Source organism: Sinocyclocheilus grahami, unplaced genomic scaffold (assembly GCF_001515645.1).
Source record: "Sinocyclocheilus grahami isolate Dianchi unplaced genomic scaffold, SAMN03320097.WGS_v1.1 scaffold265.1, whole genome shotgun sequence".
Lineage (NCBI taxonomy): Eukaryota > Metazoa > Chordata > Actinopteri > Cypriniformes > Cyprinidae > Sinocyclocheilus > Sinocyclocheilus grahami.
The window spans coordinates 1,036,622-1,056,433 of record NW_015505444.1 but is presented as its reverse complement, the minus strand read 5'-3'; the positions used below and the strand labels follow the sequence as shown (position 1 = coordinate 1,056,433).

Below are 19,812 nucleotides of genomic sequence, written 5' to 3'. Positions count from 1 at the left end.
TCTTTCTTTCTTTCTTTCTTTCTTTCTTTCAATTCTACAATTCATGTCTTGTTGATGAGAGATGTGCTGGTACTAAATAAAGTGATTTTTCACCTAGCAACCGCACCAAATATCCTAGCAACTGCATAGAAACACCTTGGCAACCACTCACAACTCCATAGCGTTTTGCATAGTCAAGCACCAAAAACGTTGATTCTGAAACTGTGTTCAAATCTGATGCATAAATTCTTCAGTTTTATATTCTGTTTTCTAAGCCTTAGGATTTGTAATGTGGGACGCCGTGCACAGATGTATTCTGAGAGTGGGGGTTTTGGCGCTCCAGGGTGTGGGCTTGTGGGAAAAATTTGTCATCTCTGCCCACTTACAGACAAACCCACCAACTAGGGTGGGAAACAGTCGTCCAAGGACGACACACACACACACACACACGGAGCCCAAAATATGCGTCAAGGTCATCACTAAACCCCTCCACACTCCAACTCCTGTTTTTACTGGAAGTGTTGTGTCTTTTGGACCGTTTCATCTGTGTTATCTGCTATCTTCTACACACACACACACACACACACACACACACACACACACACACATAAAGTGGACGTTTTTGGAAATGCTGCTGCTAAGAGGGTTTTTTTATCTGTGATTTTTGGTTTGGTGAGTCTGTGTGTGACTGCATATCGATAACTTTTTTTACATTTCAAAGTCCAGAAACAGCAACATACAAATGTGTCAAAATGCCACCTTATTTTTATTTGTGTGATTTGTTAGCGTGACTTTTTAGGCGTTGACTTGTGGTGCACTTGGTTATGGGGATAAGCACATTCAGTTTGTTGCAGCAGCAGTATAAAGACAGAATTATGGGATGTACACATGCTTTATTGTGTAAAAATATACATGCAAAAAATTGCATTAGTGCAGTCGATGTTTAAATACTGTTTTTGTACCTTTAAAATTTGTATCTTGAATGCAATGAAAGTCACTTTAAATAATATCATCTGCTAAATGCAGAAATCGAAATGTAAATGTTTTAAAATGTAACCATTTTGTTTATGATTACGGGTCACAATTATGAAATTAGGAAATACACACATGCAATTTCTTTCATACCTCAACCAAGATTTAACATATTTATGCTAGTGCAACAAAATCAAGCACAAATAATGTGCATTAGTGAAGTTGTTGTTTAAAAGTTTAACTATTTTATTTATATCTTTAACTATTTAGTTAATAGTTAGGAGTTGCAATTATGTAATTAGAATGAAGCGAACACAATTTCTTTCTCTTTTTCATATTGCAACAAAGATTAGATTTTTTGTGATAGTGTGACAAAAAGAAGCGCAAATGATGTGCATTAGTGCACTTGATATCTAAAAGTTTACATATTTAAAAGTTGAACTATTTTGTTCATATTTATAAGTCGTAAATAAAGAATAAAACCAGTACAGAATTTCTTTTTCTTTCTCAACAAAGATTTGACTTTTTTTTAGTTTAACAAAATGAAGCGCTAATAATGTGCATTAGTGAAACTGATCCTTTATCAGATGCTTTATCATTCCTCAGAGCATGATGGGAAACGGTTTCATTCTGCAAGCCTGTCAAAATGCATAAAAGCTCAAAGTACAATTAACATGTACATTTATGCAATTTGGTAGACATTTATCCATTGCATTCAAGGTAAACATTTTATTAGTTCATGGCATGCATTACCCATGCTCTACTGTCTGAGCTATTGGAATGACAAATTATTATCATTGAAACCAATTAACTTCCACAATGATTCAGTAACTGACACACCTTCAACAGAAAGTCAGGACTTGTGGTGATGGCATTGAGCTGGCATTCATGTGTGACTACAGGCATTGAAGGCAACTACTTAAGCGCTCAAATTGACTGAAATGTACATGTCATTAATCAAACTAATCATGCATGTAAAACACACGTCTCACACGTGTGTTTGAAACAGATGGGAGTGTGTGTGTGAGAGTGTGTGTTTTGTATTTTTTGAGATGCTCCTTCTGAAAGGACATTTTTTGTGGAGGATTGTGAGGGGGAGGCTGGCCCTGTGTGTGTGTGTGTGTGTGTGTGTGTGTGTGTGTGTGATTATGACTAGCCCCTGTCTGCCCTCAGGCCCTCTGGCTCTACCTAATTAAAACCAACCAGGCTGCAGGGCACAGGAGACAGATGTCTGTCAAAGCGCGCACACACACACACACACACACACGCGAGCACACACAAGATGCAAGCTTTAGTGATCAGTCACACACCGTATGCACATATGTCGCTTCATGCAAAAAATGCAAGCACATATCACACACATGTTCTCACACACACGGTTCACAGAAGTCTATATTGATAACGGCACTGGATATTTAGCTTTCCTTTTGATTCAAAGAACCATTTTATGTAGTTATATACAAATACATTAATAATACATATTGTTTATATATATATATAATTTCTGTATACTATTAAGAAGAATATATAATAGAATATATACTAATATTCAATATAGTTTATAATTTATAATACATTTATTAATATATATGTGTGTTATATAATTAAAAATTAAAAATATATTATTTATAATATTAGAAATATATAATTATTATTCATTTAAATTTTTTAAATAAATGTATTTAATGTATGATGTATATTTAATTTTGATATATTATCAATAAATAATACATCAATTTAATATTTCATATATTTTATAATTTATAAATGTATTAATACATTTAATTTGATTGATGCTGACAGTCTGAAATTACACGGGAATGAACAAAAATGGTGGAACCGTATTGAGAAATTACCCAAGCTGGAAGTAATTTGATTCGCCTGACGTGTGTACTCTTCATCAGGCCAAGACATTTCCTTCTGTTTTGGAATAAATATTGTGTAAAATGTGCTTATTTAATTTGAATACATTTAGTCTCTTTTGTCATTGTCCATTAGCAGTATATCGACCAAACCGCCCTGAAGATATCATATCAGCCACTGAAAATCATTTTTCGTAAACGATATCCAGACACAATACTGTAACCAGCAGCTACCAAACGCTGAGATGATTCCTCAATCATGTGTTCTTCCTGCCGTCACTCAATACAGCCCGACTGTCAGTCCATCAGGCCGCTGTGATACCTAAACTCTTTTGCTGAGGTATCTGCTCCAGTCTCCAGTGTGTGTGTGTGTGTGTGTGTGTGTGTGTTTGAGATGTGAGGTTGGGGTGGGTGGATCAATGTGTCCTTATTTTAAACAGAGAGTGAGTGAGTGATAGCCCACACACTCATTTCTCTCTCGTCTTTCTCTCCCTACTCCCCTCATCTGTGCCTCTCCTCTCTTCTCACACCAGTGGGTGGACCCAGTTTCAAAACCAAAATCTTACAGCAACATTACAAAACAGCCCGCTTTCCCTCTGTGTGTGTGTGTGTGTGTGTGTGTGTGTGTGTGTGTGTGTGTGGTTGATTGAGCTCGGTCGCTCTATGTAAACGTGTGTCGTGGTGCGCCCTCAATCCTGTGTGTGTGATCATTTCAAACGTGTGTGTGTGTGTTTCTGTAATTTACTCAGAACAGCAGAGAGAGGAGAGAGTCTGGGAGTTGCCACTGGTTACAGTGACTCTTCTCACACAGGAAACACCTACAGGAGTTTAGATGCTCCCCAATCAGCTGTTCTCACTTTTCATAGAAAACCAGAGGAGATCACTCAAACACACACACACGACCCAAAGCGTTCAGCTGAAATCATATCAGATCAGCTTTAAATGAAAAGAAAGACGCGTCAGCTAAAAAAACTAAACTATGTTACAGTACAAAGACGTACAGTCACAGTAAAGTACAGCTATAGTATAGAACAAGGGTGGCGAACTCCAGCCCTGCAGAGTTCAGCTCCAACCCTAATTAAAACTCACCTGCCTGTAGCTTCCTAATAAACCTTCAGACTTTGATTAGCTTGTTCAGGTGTGTTTGATTAGGGTTGAAGCAAGACTCTGCAGGGCTGCGGCTCGCCAGGACCGATGTTCGTGGCGATAGAATATACTATCCCTGGCATAGAATATACTTGAAAGTACAGGATAGTAATGCTTAGTTGATACTATAGAACAGAAGTTTAGTTATTGTGTGTTAAGTTTGAGTATAGTATTGTACAGTATGATAGAGTATAACATCATGAGGTATAGTCTAGTTATACCAAAGTAAAGATTAGTATCGTAAAGTCTAATAAAGTTTTGTTATAAGATGGTGTAAACTAGTTATGGAACCATAACATTTATAGTATAGCAAAGTCTAATCAAGTTTGGTTATTGTAAAGTATAGTTAAAGTATAGTGGTAAAATAGAAAGTTTAGTTATGTTACTACTTATGGTATTGTGTAGTTAATGCACAGTTAAGTTTATATCATGAACTTAAAGTATAATTAAATATGGTTATATTGAAATATTGTTACAGTCTAATCTAGTTATAGAGCAGTAAATTTAGTTATAACAAGTCTAAAAATGGCTATAGTCTAGTTATTGATTAGTCTAGATATATAAAAGATTATATTATAGTGAATAGTAAGGTTTGATTATAGATAGCACAGTATAGTTCTGGTATAATCTAGAGATAGAAGAGCAAAGTTTAGTAATAATCTAATAAAATTAGGTAGTTATTGGTAAATCAGTTCAATCAAGCTTGGTTATAGTAAAGTATGTGATAGGACAGTAAAGTTTAGTAATCATCTAATAACATCGGTTATAGTATAATCTAGTTATTGATTGGTCTAGGTATGGAACCGATTGTAGTACAGTAAAGTATAATAACATCTGGTTATAGTGTAGTGATGGGACAATAATCTTTAGTAATAGTCTATATAAAACTTGGTTATATTATAGTCTAGTTATAGTGTTGTCTAGATCTAGAACAGATTATAGTAAAGTCTAGGTTTGGTTATATATCTAGTAAAGTCTAGTGATAAAACAGTAAGTTTAGTTATAGTAAGTCTAATAAAATTTGGTTATAGTCATATATTGGTTTCAGTAAAATGTAATTTTAATATGGCCTACTGATAGAACACTATAGTTAAAATAAGTCTAATAAACTCAGGTTATGTTGTTGTGAAGTAAAGTCTAGTTATAGAGAACTTTAGTTAAACATATACAGTAATTGTAGAATGTCTAGTTCAACTTATGATTCTGAACTGATCATCAGTTTAGTTTATATGGAACAGAAGAGCTGTATGGAGTCATTGTATGAGCATAAAACGTTTTCTCTTTTGACCCAAATTTGTGGTTAATTTCCTGTTTGTGATGGGTGATTAGTCATGTGATGTGTAGGAGCAGCTAAAGAAAAACACCTGTTGAATTCTTAAAGAAAGTTCATATAATCCCAGCGACCACAGCGCTCAGAGTTTATGAATAGCAACTCGACTCAATCACCGTGAACATAGTGATGGAATTTAGAAATGACATGACCATGTGACCTGCTGAACTGCTGTTAAAATTGGCATGCTATGACATCAGCATCAGGTAATGGGGCGGATGGCTGTGACTATCTATTGTTAACCGTTTAACTGCTGAATTAATTAGATGTGAGGTGTTTAATAGCTGGTTTTTCAGAGCTACACATTCATGTCGGAATGTCGTCAGAGTGAGTGTTACTGTCTCTGTGTGTGTAAAAGGTTAGGCTTTGATAGATGGGCTTTACCTAAATCGCCACACAGGCTTTTTTTGAAGATGAAGAGAGAGGAAGGAAAATGACATATAGACAGGCAGTATTTGACTCTCTGTTTGAGTGTGTTGGCGGCTGTGTCATCAGAAACAAGTTGTGTGAGCAGATGTGAATCCCCTACCTTTATCTTACGTTGTGAACTGGACAGACTGTTCTTATTAGGTTTCTTCACTGCTTACAAACGCACTTAAATGCACACATTCATAGAAGAGGCTGTGTTTGCGCGTCTCCAAGTTATACTTCTCAAAGTGCCGTTATTTAGTAACAAATCACAAATTAGTTTTTCTCTCACTAACTGAATCAAATTAAATGATTTATCCATCAAAACTAAAATACTTCACTTTTGTAAGTGCTAATATGTGGTCAGCTGGTCATTATCACAAAATGAACCCAGACCCCGATGTGAGGGTTTGTATCAGCCTGACGGGTTTATTTTGTGATAATGAAACTAGCATAGATATAGAGATGGTGCAGAGATGTGACTAAATAATTTCACTTTTGGGGGGTCTTTTTTGCAATAATGAAACTAGCACATATATGTCCATATATGGGCATCGATTTGCTGGATCAACAATAAAATTATGCACTGTAGCATCATGGTGCAAACATATTAGACTCTAAAAGGTCACGTATAGCCAGTCATGATCAGGTATTCCAGAGAGCTACAATTTTATATATATATATATATATATATATATATATATATACATTTTTTTTACATTTTAGCTTCTTTAAAACATTGCAAACCAGATAAATTCTCTCATATTTCTTCTTCTTTTTTTTCTTTTACTTCAGATAGTCATTCTGTTTATTTTGAACAGTTTTTCTCTTTAACTTGATCATTCCTATCATTATTGTTACTTTCTGTGTTTGGGTCCAAATTACCTTTGTATAAAAATAAAATAATAAAAAGATATTTTATAGAAATATTTGCTATTAAAGATGAAAAGAATCACTGTGCTAGACCACATTGTCTTTGACATTACAGTATGTATATATATATATATATAAGGATGCTTTAAATTGATCAAAAGTGTCAGTAAGTAATTTATAATGTTTCAATTGATTTTTTTTTATTTCAAATGAGTGCAGCTATTTTGAATTTTTTAGTCATCAAAGATTCCTGAATTTTTTTTTTTTTTTTACAGTTTTCACAAAAATATTAACCAGAAATAGTAATGATGTTTCTTGAGCAGCAACTCAGCATATTAGAATGATTTCTGAAGGATAATTTGACACTGAAGACTGGAGTAATGATGCTGAAAATTCTGCTTTGAATCACAGGAATAAATTACATTTTAAAATATATTCAAACAGATAACAGTTATTTTAAATTGTAATAATATTTCATAATATTGCTGATTTAACCATAATTGTAATTGAATAAATGCAGCCTCAGTGTGCAGAAGAGACTTCTTTCAAAAACATAAAAAAATCGTACTCTTTGAACGGTAGTGTATATTCATTCTCACCACTGTGTGTGAATTTTAACTTTTAAATACAGTATATTACTGTTATGGAAATAACAGTAATTACTTTAAACACTTAATGTTGTTCTGAGCTCTGTGTGTGTGTGTGTGTGTGTGTGTGTGTGTGTGTGTGTGTGTGTTTTGAGTAGGACATACAGTAATGTACCCAGCAGTGATCTAGAACCGTGCTGAGATCCTGATCATTGTTCTGGTTCCCTCGTTCCCACACCCTCTCGCAGCGCCCTCTCGAATGTTAGAGAACACACCAGTGTAAAAGTATCCGGCGGGTAACAAAAGCCCATTTCGGATCAGGTTCAACTTTGATAAACCTTGTCCTAGTGACTCGACAGACAAAGGCGTGGTGCGTATCCCGGCATAACCTCACTCCCTCGCTCTGCTCTCCGCTCCTTCCCGCTCTCTCGCTCTATTGAGTGTGTAAGAGTGACGGCGAGTTTTGGACGCAGGAGTTTTTATGTAATCACGGCCTGTTAGCGTGGGGTTAATCAGTGCTGCTCCAACACGCCGTGATGGATCTGAAAGCAGTTGCTTGGCATTGAAAGGAAATCTGGTACCCGTCACCGCCACAATTAAAATAAATGAATAATTGAGACTGGCGGACATCTGCCCATTCACCTGATACTGTGTCCCTGACCACACCGAACAAAGCTCCCCCTCTCTCGGTGTTGTTTTAATGAGAAGTCTATACTGTACTCACACAGTTTATCCGATGAATGTGCATGTTTGAATATTTCAGTCTTTAAACCCTCAGATTCATTCTGCGATTAGCTGAAGTGATAGAGTCTTGGCTTATGTTCACAAAGAGAGCAGATGAATGATGTTTCCTGTATTCTGTTTTAGACATGACCAGTGCTGCTCACAGTTTCACTGTATGTGATGTTTACTCAAAATAAGTCACAGCAGAAAACATGCTGATCAGGGTTTTCAAAGCAGTTAAAACAAACAAACAAAACATTTTAAATTTGATATTTTGAATTTTTTTATTAATTTGAAATGTATCAGATTTTCTGAAGAACCTTTACTTATAAATATTAAATAGTGCAAGACATTCCAATATCCCATAAAGCATTGCAAATGATGTCGCTCAATCAGATTATGGTACAATAAAAACCAATTACCTATAAGTTATTGATTTTAGGTAGAAAATACTAGATGTTTGAAGTTAATTGCAACATTAAAGTATGTAAACATTATATTTGTTTAATTATTTTTGATGTCAATTGTGTAAATAATATTATCTAGTAAATATAAATGATTTATATATAATATAATAGATATAATGTATTTATATATGTAATATAATAATAGACCTTATTGAATGTGCCGTAGTCAGTTTTTGATGAATGTTTTGGTTTTCCCTATAAATATGCAATAATATGTCCCTTACCAAACAATACTGTGGTAATACCATTAATTTTTACAAATTGTTTTACTCATTTATTGACTCTGATCAGACTCTTACGTTATAAACATTAAATTTCAAAGACTATCGAAACTGAAAACAAGTGCAACATTTTTTTGACTTATTATATAAACTTTCCCTTTTAGTTTTATTTTTGTTCTCATGCAGTTTTTGTCTAGTTGCTGTAGTGGCGTAATCAGTAAAGGTTGTCGATGGATTCGCCAAAGCCTGATTCGTCTAAAACGCGAGTTCTCTTGCAGGGCAGCACTGAGTGATGCTGCGATAGCATCAGTCCCCCGTCCCTGACCTGTCAGCTCATTTTACTGTATTAGAATTTCTAATTAAAGAGACTGTGAGAACGAGGGGGTGGGGGGGTCCCGCGCTATCTAGTGCACTTTGCATACACTCTAAAAAGTGACAGATGCACAAGACGAGTGAACAAATGCCATCACAAACCCCTTACATTTCACTACAGACAGTGATGGAGCAGTCAGACAGGCAGCAATGGAAAGAAACTTAGTGAGACAGAGCGAGAGAGAGTAGTGGTTGCTGACCTTTAGGTGTTGCTGGTGGAGTTGCGTCTTGGAGAGAAGTCTCTGCGTGTCAGGAAACAGACTGCTATCCTCCGACTCAAACATGTGAAAGTGAACACAGACGAGAGAGAGAGAGAGAGAGCGACAGGGGGAGAGAGATAAGCAGAGGAGTTGCGTTTTGCACAGAAGGTGTGTCGTGAATCAGGGAGAGAGAGAGAGAGTGAGAGACTCTAAACAAAAGTTCACACCCACCCAGCCCTCCCTCCAAACCAAAAGTATGTTGGCAGCCGGCCGCACGTGTCCACCTGACATGCACCTCGCTATGGGAGGAGAGAAACACACACACACACACACACTCCCGGTTTACCTGCAGACGCTGGCAGCTTGTCATGCTCTGATAGCAACATGATCATCAACACGTTTACATTTGGAATAAATGCACACACACGGTGTCATGGATTTTTCTGCACTGATTCAGAAAGTGTTCAGTGTTGCTGAAGGTTTTTAACAAATGTAATGTATTTTATTGGATTTTTCTTTAAAATAAAAGGACAGGTTTAAAGATTTATTAATGAAAAATTTGTTTTGTATGGAAGCCTGTTTTTGTCATAGGATTAAAAATACATATATTTATAAGGTAATTACAACTGTTTATCTCACAATTTGGCCTTTTTTTCTTGCAATTCTGAGAAAAAATGTAATTGCGAGGGGAAAAAAGGCCAAATTGTGAGACCATTGCTTTTTTTTAATCTCACATTTGGGACTTTTTTCTCAAACGCCTTTTCTTTAATTTTTTTTCTCTGAAATTGCATGATATAAACTTTTTTCTTGCAATTCCAAGTTTATTCAATTCAATACAGTTAATTCAATTGTAAGAAGAAAAAGTCAGAATTGTGGGATATAAATGAGATTTAGTCTCAGAATTCTGACTTTTTTCTTGCAATTCTGACTTTTTCTTTTCAAAATTAATTGATTTTTTTTTTCACAATTCTGACTTTTTCTTTTCAAAATTAATTGTGACTTTTTTTCACAATTCTGACTTTTTTTTCTTCCTTTTGTTTGCATGAATTGTGTGTTTATATCTCACAATTCTGAGTTGGTATCTTGCATTTATTGTGAAATATATACTCAGAATTGCAAGAAAATCAGTCAGAATTGTGAGATAAAAAGTTGCAATTACCTTATTTTATCTTATTTTTGTAATTGAAACTAGCTTCCATAGATATGCGAGTATAAGTTAATTTAATATAGCACCTAGATACTGTTGGTCAAATGATAGTAGCACATACTCTTTTGATATAGCATATATTTATGAATATAAAAAGTTAACGTAAAAAAACTGTTTGTACCTGATCTGAGTCACTTAGAAATGACTTTTGTTTGTGCAATCCAATGTAATCACTTTATTTTGTCATATTACGTAATATTTGTGACTGGATTAAAACCTGTGAATTCAGGTTCAAATGTAGGGTTAATTCAGGATAACTGGGCTGTTTTATCTCAATGGCCAAAAGAGGCCCAATTTACCTGAATTCACCCTATTTGTAAATTGCCCGACCACATTTGACACATTCTGAATAAATGCAGAAAATACACACTGTGTTCGCCGCACTTTGTTAATGACATTGCAGATGAATTATACATGGATTTTTATTGTGCTTAAGACAGAGAAACACACGTATTTATACGGTCTGTCATATTTAGTGAATTTCATATCTACAAGTTAGTGAGAATAGTTTAGAAATATACCAATATAAATAATAATATTTAGAAATATTCAACATTAAAAAAATATATTGAAAAAAAAAAGGTTTTGTAAATATTAATTAGTACCTTTCACAGGTCAAGCAGACATGTCCAGAAATATGTATTTATTTATTTGCTATATAAATATATGCTTATATTGAATAATATTTATTGAGTGTTATTTATTTAATATTTATTCAATGCTTATACCTTTATTATTATTTATACCATGGTGCTGTGTGATTATTATATTCATATATTTTAATTAAGAGTGTAAAAGTAAAGAATAATACCATACTACTTATTTTGTGAATGCTGATCTAGTAAAGTAGGCTGCATATTTATTGTGTATATATTGATCACAGCCCCCGTGGAAGATGTGTATATGGGTGTGATGTGTAAATATGTGTTGATTCTTCTCATGGCTGTGTTCCCAGCATTCAGTGCCTGCGCTGTTATCGTATATTAAAGTCAGGGAGGGGTTGGAGGTCTGTGGGCAGCTCCATTAATACCCACCTAAAGAAGGGAGCGGGCATGTTTGGCGTTTGTGAATGCAGGTGTGCGCTGCACACATAATTACACAATGCATCAAGCACGTGGCGCTAAACGCATTACTGTGTCATTCACGCTGTGCAGACGGCATCATTTAAAGATCGAGATTAATTCATGTTTACCCGGCTCAAATCACTCTTGAGCACTTTGATAGCTGGAGGAGGATTTTAATTCAGAGGCTAACCATTAATCATGTACCGCCATGATCTGATGAGTATGTGGTGTGATTCCTATCGCTGCAAATAAAGAGGGGTGATTGGACGTCGCATGATTATGGAATCTATTTATCTCAGAAATGCGAGATATTACTTTAGAATAGTGAGATAAACTCACAGTAAAACAATCTGAACTGCGAGATATAAACTCAGAATTCTGTAGAGTTTACTTCTTGCTATTCAGTTTGTATCTCACAATTGCGAATTTTCTCAGAATTTTGACTTTGTTTCGAATTTACATCTTGCAATTTAGTTTTTTTTGTTCCATCTTGGAGAAAAGAGAAAAAAATTATAATTGACTTTTTTGGTTTTTATTTTCGCAATTTTTTTCAGAATTCTGAGTTTATGCCTTGCAATTCTGACTTTTTCTCAGAATTCAGACTTTTTTTCTTGCAATTTCGAGTTAACTTCTCGCAATTGTTTTCTTTTTTTTTCCGCCACAGAATAACAAATAAAAAATATCATTGTGACTTTATTCAGTATTTTGTTCCTGCAATTCTGAGTTTACATCTCGTAATTCTGACTTTTTTTGTTTCCACCACGGCATAAAAAAATTAGTAATTGAAACACTTTATCTCACAATTCTGACTTTTTATTTATATCTAGTTTATATCTCGAGTTGCGAGAGATAAAAAGTCACAAATACCTTTTTTATTTATTTTTATTTTTATCCTGTGGTGGAAACAAGCTTCAATGTTTTTTTTGTTTGTTTTTTTTGCTTTCTTTCTCTCTTAAAGGTCTCATATGATAAGGATTCAAATCTTTCTTGATCTTTTGACATAAAAGAGTTTGATGTTTGACTTTGAAAACATACTGTAACTTTCAGAACTCAAAGCTTCACTGAAACAAAGATACTAAAATGACTCGTTGTGAACTTCCGCAACTCATCAGATGAAAATGTTAATGCCTGACCGCCCACATTCACATCAACATTGCTTATTGGATCATCAGAAGCATAGAAAGGAGCTGTTGCATTTGTTTTTGTTGGCCGATGAAACTGTGGTCTGACACGTATCAGTGTGGATGCAGCATCACACAGAAACATGATGCTATTGTAGAAATGCTCGATATCCAGGTCAAGACCATTCATATGATAAGAGTCTTCATCTCAATGTAAACAATTGCCAAAAATACTATTCATGTCATTAGCTGTAAAATTAGTTGTAAGTTTTACTTTGGTAAATTTTTTTGAATCTCTCTTTCATTGATTTTTGTGTTTCAGAAAGATGAATGACACCGTCTAGTTTTTTCTGCCTCTCTCTCTTTCTGTTTTGTGATCACTGATTGTTTGAAATGAGACAGACCTATAAATGAGGACTCACTCTTTCAGCTGAAACTGCAAAAAATCAACCACTTCCTTTCCTGCAGTGCGTGCGTGTGTGTGTGTGTGTGTGTGTGTTTCCCTGTGCAGTAACAAACATCTCCCTCCTAGTAACACACACAGGGGTGTTTCTTCAACTTTGACCCTGTGGACGTATTTAAAACTCATTGTTATTCTTTTTATGAACTAAACTCATCTATTTTCTACCACATCTTGAATGATCTATTGGGTTTGATCCCATTCTGGAGTGGAAACACGTTATTTGAATGCCATTTAATAATAAAATATTTTCATTCTCTTTGTATAGTATGACAAAATTACAGATGTATAAATATATTTATTAAATATATTTTATATATTTATAAATAAATACAATTACATTAACATTTACATTGTCATTTAGCAGATGCTTTATTCAAAACGACTTACAAATGTAGACATTAGAAGCAAATATATGTATTTATTTGTGTGCGAGTGTGTGTATATACATACACACACACACACACACACACACACACACACACACACATATATACAGTGGGTACGGAAAGTATTCAGACCCCCTTAAATTTTTCACTCTTTGTTATATTGCAGCCATTTGCTAAAATCATTTAAGTTAATTTTTTTTCCTCATTAATGTACACACAGCACCCCATATTGACAGAAAAACACAGAATTGTTGAGATTTTTGCAGATTTATTAAAAAAGAAAAACTGAAATATCACATGGAGTGAAAAATTTAAGGGGGTCTGAATACTTTCCGTACCCACTGTATATGATGTACTATATGTATGCTTGTATATATTTGTGTGTATAAATATTTATTATTTATATAATTATTAAAAGCATTCCATATTATTTTGAAATTTATATGAAAATCATAACGTATAATTAAATTCTTTTTTGTAATAATAATATATAATACTCTCTCTCTCTCTCTCTCTCTCTCTCTCTCTCTATATATATATATATATATGTGTGTATTACAATTTATTATATACATATAATGCATTATTATGTAATTGTTATGCATTTATATTCTTTCGTAATCTTTTGTGCTATATATATCCATACATCATTTAACTTAGTAGTGCTAGTAATTTAGAGAAATGTGTGTGCACTAGAGAAACAGACTGTACTGTTAGTGGTTGTCAATGCCGACTACACCCCTAGAGTGATCCGACTGGTTCACACCAGCCTTCCCTCTCCCTCTCTCTCCCGCTATCTCTCTGGTCCCACAACCCACTGCATGAGAGGACAAGGCAAGGAATGTAATCCAACCACACACTCATAGATTACCTCACCCTCCTCCAATCCTCTCTCTCTCTCTCTCTCTCTCTCTCTCTCGCCCTCTCCCGTGATATTGCTGCCAGGTCGGAATGTTTTTCTTAGCCTCTCCTACACACTTTCACACACACAGCCCTCTCCTCTCCATTCTACCCCCAATCCTGTCCTCTCTCTCTCTCTCTATCTCTCTCTCTCTCTCTCGGGGTGGGTGGGTCTCTCTAGTAGAGCTGTACTGAGTTAAACCCCCTCACTGTGATCTCACACTCTCTCATGTCTAAACTTGCCCGCTGGAGCTGTTGCTGTTCTTACTCGAGTGTATGGGTACGGTACAAAAATAAAATTTTTGCCACACCTGCCAATGGTGGGTGAAACGTACTTGGCAAAAGTATTACTTACAGGCCCTGAAATGTATACTTTGTTTAGATTTTCAAATTAAAGCCATTACTTATATTTTCAGTGTCACATGATCTTCAGAAATCAGTATAATATGCTGATTTGCTGCTCAAGAAACATTTCTGATTATTATCAGTGTTGAAAACAGTTTCATATGCTTCATATTTTCGTGGAAACTGGTAAGCTTGGGGTTAGAGTGATTTTTTTAATTATTATTTGAAACTTTTATTCAGCAAGGATGCATTAAATTGGTCAAAAGTGACAGTAAAGACATTTATAATATTATAAATATAAAATATATAAATATATATTTCTATTTCAAACAAATGCTGTTCTTTTGAACTTTATATTTATCAAAAAAATCTTGAAAGAGTTTTATTAAAAGATTTAAAAGTTATTTATATATATATATATATTAATCAAATTTTTTTATATTAAATTCTATTCATTTATATTTTATTTATTAAATTACTTAATTTTAAAAAATGCCAGTTATGGGTAAAAATTATTTTAACATGTGGGTGAAATGCCTGAAATTTATGTTTTGACCAGATTGTAATTTTTATTTTAAAAAATGTATGTATTTTTCAGCACAGGGTATTGTTGATCTCACAATAACATCATATACTGTATGCATCATATACCGAATGAGATCAATGTCCAACCCTCAGTGAAACTGCATTTTTTCACAAAAACATGAACACACATAATTTTGACCGATCTTTTGATGGCTTTATGCCAAGAATATTCCACGTATGATGATGGAGTCAGTGTTATTACGTATAAATTAAAAATGTGACTGGTTTTGAAGATGTTTTTGGTTAATTTAAGTTTGTATTTGCTTCAACTTGGTTTAAATATTTTCCCCAATTGAAAACATAATTGAAATATTTTACATGAATAATGAAAAGTGATTGTCTGTTGTCACCGTAAGTTTGCAGATACACATCATTCATTGTCACTGCAGCAAATTTGGCCTTTCTGATGAAGAGCCTCAAACTTCTGGCAAACATTTGTGGCAAACTGTTAAGTTGACCACAAATAAACAGTTTTGGAAAGGCTGCCACATGAAGAAAGAAAAAAATCATTGAGGAAATGTTGTTAGAAGATGTGCAAGTCATGACTGATCTGTTCTGTAGTAGATGGTTTTTATATCTTTCATTTGATGAGTTTTATTTACTTCTCAATCCCGGTTTTTTACTTGTATTTGGTTTTGGATGAGTGTTTTTTGGAGCCTCTCACTGGAATCAAATCCACACCTGACTGTGGAAAACACAGTCGAATGCAAAGTGTTTTTATCCCTACAGTGAACATAAAACCGTTTCCTCCTGTCATTTCGAGAAGCTTCTGTTATTTATGTGACAGGAAGTGTGATGTCGTTTTATAAAGGTTATCATCTTCTTTATACCCTTTTCCTCTTGATGTGGTTTGTTCAGCAGGAAGTTTAGACTGTTGTCTACCCAGACTGACTCTGGAGTTCATCCATAACATCATCCTCTCATCATACAGTTGAGGATTTTTCATTTATTTATTTATTTTTACCAGAGAATATTACAAAACTGGTCATAATATCAACTCCACCTTTTAAGGTTTTAACCCAAAAGTTGGGTTAGTCTATATTTGGCCCAAAGTTGGGTTGAAACAACCCAGCATTTTTTTAAATGTAGCACGAAAGATGATCCCAACTAAAATTTTGGAGGGTTACAGCTGTCAGAAATGAGTAGGAAGTATAGAGGCCCCTGCTTTGAGTGACTTCAGCACATCTGCGGCCGCAGGACTTCACTAGTTTCTCACACTGCGCTGCTGTGATCTTGGTCCGCTCTTCTTCCACTCTCTTCCATAGTTCGGTGACTGTAGTGGGTTTCTTAGACATAACTTCGTCGCCAAAGACTTTCCAGAGATTTTCAGTCGGGTTTAGATCAGGACTCTGGGCCGGCCATTTCATTATTTCAATTCTTACAGCTTCAAGGTACTGCTTTACCTGTTTTGCTGTGTGACGGGAGCATTGTCCTGCATGAAAATTGCAGGCTGATTGGGAGATGCTTCTCGGGAAGGAACCGCATGTTGCTGAAGGAGGTTCTGATAAACATTTGCATTCACTCTGCCATGTATCCGTATAAGAGACCCAACTCCTGCTGCAGAAAACATCCCCCAAACCATGACACTTCCTCCTCCACCTTTCACTGACTTCTTTACGCACTCGAGGTTCAGTCTTTCAACAGTTTGATGCCAAACAAAATATTTCCCATCAGACCCAAATACATCTCTTTCATCACTAAAGTGAACTCTGGACCAGTTCTCCTCTCTCCACACAACATGCTCCTCAGCGTCTAGCCTTTTGATTCTTTCTGCTGATGATAGGTTTGGTCACTGCAGAGTACACTTTCAGTCCGACTTCTCTTAAACAGATCCTTACCTGTTCATTGCTGAACTGTCGAGCAATTCCAGCTGCAGTGCTGAACCGATTCCCCATCGAGAGTCTCCGCATTATCCTGTCCTCTTATGCATTTGTCTTTCGTGAACAACCAGTCTTTTTAGGGGACTTGAATGAATTAGTGTCATTGTAAAGCTGCAATATTCTAGAATATTGGAACAACCAACTTCTCTTGCTGTGGCTGAAAGGGTCGTACCTTTAGCCTTCATCTGGACAACCTGCTGTCAGAGGCTTTCAGTCACCTTAGAGCAGCCCGCCATCTTACAACTATCAGTGAAAATTGGAGGAATGGTGCCAGTTAAATAGAGTTTGTCATATAATTAAGCAAATTAGCACCTGGTGCCAGATTAACACCAATAACTGGGAGGAATTCGAAAAAGAACTCTTACAGATATCTAATTTGCGCCTTTTATACTGTGCTTCAGAATACAATTAATTTATGAAATATGCTTAAAAACTGCCCTTCTGCTCCTGTTAGGATAAGTTCAAATAGGACTATGCAGTGAGTTTGAAATTTAGGAAATTGTAAGTTCTCTAATTTTGATCTCCACTGTATATGGAATAGAATAATTAAAATATGTATTAAAATGTAAATAATATAAAAAATAAATATATGTGCTATATAATTTAAAAATATATATATTTTATATATATATATGTACAGTGGGGAAAAAAAGTATTTAGTCAGCCACCAATTGTGCAAGTTCTCCCACTTCGCTCAAAAGTTTGGGATCAGTAAGTCTCTTATGCTTATCAAGGCTGCATTTATTTGATCAAAAATACAGAAAAAAACAGTAATATTACAATATAAATTAATGGTTTCTATTTTTATATACTTTAAAATATAATTTATTTCTGTGATGCAAAGCTGAATTTCCATCTACCATTATTCCAATATAAAGTGTCACATGATCCTTAAGAAATCATTCTAATATGCTGATTTATTATTAGAATTATCGATGTTGGCAACAGTTGTGCTGCCAAATGTTTTTAGTTTTTTTTGGAAACTGCGATACTTTTTCAGGATTCTTTGATGATTAAAAAGTTAAAAAGAACAGCATTTATTCAAAATATAAATATTTTCTAACAATATAAATATTTGCTATCACTTATCAATTTAACATCCTTGCTGAATAACAGTTTTAATTTCTTTAAAAAAAAGAAAGAATAAAAATGTACTGACCTCAAACTTTTGAACGGTAGTGTATTATTGTTAGAAAAGATTTCAATTTTAAATAAATGCTCTTCTTTTTAACTTTTAATTCAACAAAGGATCCTGAAAAAAGTATCACAAGTTCCAAAAAAATATGAAGCAGCACAACAGTTTCCAGCACTGATAATAAATCAGCATATTAGAATGATTTCTGAAGATCATGTGACACTGAAGACTGCAGTAATGATGCTGAAAATTCAGCTTTGCATCACAAGAATAAATTAGATTTTAAAGTATATTAAAATAGAAACCATTATTTGATATTGTAATAACATTTTGCAAGATTACAGTTTTTTTCAGTATTTTTTATCAAATAAAGGCATCCCTGATGAGCAGAAGAGACTTCTTTAAAAAACATTACAAGTCTCACTGATCCCAAACTTTTGACCGGTAGTGTGTGTGTGTGTGTGTGTGTGTGTGTGTGTGTGTGTGTGTGTATATAATAGACGCTATTATAGGCTTTATCCACTGTTCAGATTTCTGTTCAGATGTATGTATTAGTCCATATTTAATTAGATAATGCCTTTTTTTGCATATTTAAACATAACATTTAATAAAACATGCAGTACAAAACAATTGAGTGCTTAATCAACTGAGAAAATTATGCCGATATCTGTTGTTAATTTTGACCCTTTTTAACTTTTTAACTTTTATTTATTTCTTTATTTCTTTTTTCAAGTTAAGCCAAGGAATACAAACAGATAGGACATAATTATATAGAAGTGACATTACCGTAGTAGTAAAGGAATAAAAATGAAAAGCAAATACAGAATTGGATAATGCAAGTAAACTAACAAACAGCTAATTAAAGGTGTGCGTCTGACTCCTGCAGGTTCAGTCCGATTGGATGTTGTGATTGTCACAGGTGCGAGCGGTTTAGCATCAGACGGTCAGCGAGCGGACTGTGGGCGTGCCGTCTGACACTAGTCCATGGGTGACCACATGCTGGTCAGAGGAATTTAAACTAGTAATCACTCCGGCTAGCTATCAGAACCCTGGCGGGCCGGGAGGGCATGGCTGCTCACTCAGGGATTATGGGTGCGGCCGTTTTTGGCGGTGAGATGCTAAAATAGCCTGTTTCAGTGTGGTGCGAGGCGGGGTGGCTGTTCGCTGGACTCGCCATTGGCAGCGCTCGTTTAACCGACTGCCATCCTGCAGAAGCTCTCTTTCATCTGAGCAGCACAATGAAAGATGGGGTCACAGTGTGATGGGAGACCCGTGTGTGTGTGTTTGGAGGGAAATTGCATGTTCATAATCCACATCTCTCTTCTGGTTTACAAGTTTTCTGATCATATTATAGTCTGCTGCTATCAAAGCAATTAAAAATACCATCCGTGCTATGTATATTGTAAATACTGTGCTGAAAATATAAAGGGATAGTCTGTCCAAAAATGAAAAAATCTGTTTTTATTTACTTACAAAAGAAGATATTTTGATAGGAACCTCACAATAGTATTTTTAGCTTTTAAAAGCCCTATTAGGTCACAATTGTGACCCTGGACCACAAAACCAGTCATAAGGGTCTTTTTTTT

General features: G+C 34.9%; 1 protein-coding gene and 1 long non-coding RNA gene across 2 annotated transcripts in view; one reads left to right on the top strand and one right to left on the bottom strand.

The window, feature by feature from the left end:
• Nucleotides 1-3,187, top strand: part of LOC107599379 (uncharacterized) — a 25,137-nt gene extending 21,950 nt beyond the window's left edge. The window contains exon 3 of the long non-coding RNA XR_001610662.1: nt 3,174-3,187. This is a non-coding gene — a long non-coding RNA (uncharacterized lncRNA). The remainder of the gene's footprint in view (nt 1-3,173) is intronic.
• The window catches only part of LOC107599378 (zinc finger and BTB domain-containing protein 7C), a 31,188-nt gene extending 21,893 nt beyond the window's left edge, over nt 1-9,295 (bottom strand). Inside the window, exon 1 of the mRNA XM_016290955.1 lies at nt 9,141-9,295. The gene's annotated coding sequence lies outside the window, so the exon portion shown is untranslated. The remainder of the gene's footprint in view (nt 1-9,140) is intronic.
• Nucleotides 9,296-19,812: the final 10,517 nt, after the last annotated feature.